Here is a 2,229-nt window from a genome sequence, read left to right on the forward strand (position 1 = left end):
ATTTATACTATCAGTGGCCACTGGACTTGGGACTAGTCCAAGACCTTGATCTAGATTTTGACCTAGACCTAGACTGTGATCTTGACTGNGATTTGGATCTAGGTGGTTCTTTTTTCCTTGATTCCTTTTCATATCTTGAGCCAGACTTNTAATGTGTTTTGGAATCTGTTTTAGAGGTGCCTCTAGTTTTGGTGTGAGATGCAGACTTAGAACGTGATTTAGCCTTCNTTTCTTTCTTGGGCTGGGACTTGGACCGTGATCTTGAATTGGATTTAGATCTTGAAAAAAGATCGATTTTGGTGTTTGAATGGTCTTCCAGTCGGTCTACTGTTTCTAGGAATGTAAGATCTCCTATAGTTATAATCAAAGGAGCGACTCCTTGATCTTCTCCTTCCATAACTTCGGCTTCGAGAGCGTCTATATCGGTCATAATCATGAGAGCTGTATACATTCCTCCCTTCCTTGGCTTTCATTTGATTTGGTGTCTTCCGATTCCCCTGTGCGAACTGGATTTCAATCTGACGCCCACAAATCCATTTTCTGTCCAAATTATGTAAAGCGTCTTCAGCATCACGAACATCCTCAAATTGAACATATGCAAATCCTCTTGGACTACGAGTGTAGAAATCAAGTGGAACATAAACATCTACTATTGGACCACAACGACCAAATTCCCAACGTAAATCTTCAGACGCCTGGTGTCCTCCGCCTCCTTCCTGACGAACAGAGACTTGTTGGGGGGGGGGGGGAGGCGCAGGCATTGGGACATGGCAGCGTCGGAACTGTGGACCAGCAGTGCTAATGGGCTCAGGCAAACCGTGCGCAGCTCCAGCGGCAGCTCACACATCCGCTCACACCACCCTCGCACAGACCCCAAGACTTTTCTTTCTTACAATGCTTTTGTCTGGCTTTAATTTTATATCAATTCTGCTTTAAGAAATCTATGAACAGAATGAATTAGAGCCTTCCTTCCGTTCCACTTCTGGAAGAGTGTGGCAAGTTTACGTCATTTCTTTTGTCTGTTTTGAAGACTATAGCATTTCCTTCTAGCCCTGGATACTTATGTTCACAGAGTATTAGTCTTTTGATTAAATCTGTTTAGTAGTGATAGACTCAGTCTGATTATTCATTGTTCTTGTGTGACTATTGGTAATTTTTAGTTTTCAGGGAATTAGTTCACACTTAATTATCGCGATCAGATTGTGGACTAATATATACTTGCAATGCTCCTTTTTAAAAAAAAATTGAAAAAAATTACTGTCCATGGTGATTGTGATAGTAATCTTTTTTGCTTTCTTCCATTTCTGTTTAAAGGTTTGTTTCAAAGAATTATCTTATGGATTTGCTGCCTTTCTGTCTAGTAATTTGTCTTCAATTTCATTGATTGCTGTTTTAATTTAGTTTTATTTTATTTTTGTCTGATATTGGGTTTAATTACACTTACTTGGTATTCTAAAGTGGAAGGCAGCTGAGATAAGTGACTTTTGTATAGTTTTTATTTATGTGAATTATATTCTGTGGATTTCTCTAGTGATTTTTGCTGCATCCTTAAATTCCCCTAATGTGTAATTTTTCATTGGCTTGGAATTATTTTTCTTTTTTTCTTTTTTTTTTTTAAGATTTATTTTTTTATGTTATTTATATGAGTACACTGTAGCTATCTTCGGACACACCAGTAGAGGGCATCAGATCCCATTACAGATGGTTGTAAGCCACCATGTAGTTACTGGGAATTGAACTCAGGACCTCTGGAAGAACAGTCAGTGCTCTTAACTACTGAGCCATCTCTTCAGCCCCTTATTTTATTTTATTTTATTGAGTTATTTTCTTCGGTATATAAATTATTTAGAAATGTTTTACTTAAATCCTATGCATTTGGAAACTTTTCAGGTTTTTTTTTTTTTTAAAGATTTATTTATTTATTATATATAAGTACACTGTAGCTGTCTTCAGACACACCAGAAGAGGGCATCAGATCTCATAACAGATAGTTGTAAGCCACCATGTGGTTGCTGGGATTTGAACTCAGTACCTCTGGAAGAGCAGTCAGTGCTCTTAACCACTGAGCCATCTCTCCAGCCCTCAGGTTTTTTGTTTGTTTGTTTGTTTGTCTTGTTTTGTTTTGTTACTGTGGCCTAAGAGGTCTATGGCCATATCTCTATTATTATAATTTGTTAAAGCTGGTTTTACAGCTTCAAAACATGGTCTGGCTTGGTGAATGTCCCGTGT

At 38.0% G+C, this 2,229-nt stretch overlaps 1 pseudogene; it reads right to left on the minus strand.

Annotated features, from left to right (window-relative positions):
* Positions 1-177: 177 nt before the first annotated feature.
* LOC110322205 lies at positions 178-769 on the minus strand (annotated as a pseudogene).
* Positions 770-2,229: the final 1,460 nt, after the last annotated feature.

This window comes from Mus pahari, chromosome 5 (assembly GCF_900095145.1).
Source record: "Mus pahari chromosome 5, PAHARI_EIJ_v1.1, whole genome shotgun sequence".
Classification (NCBI taxonomy): Eukaryota; Metazoa; Chordata; class Mammalia; order Rodentia; family Muridae; genus Mus; species Mus pahari.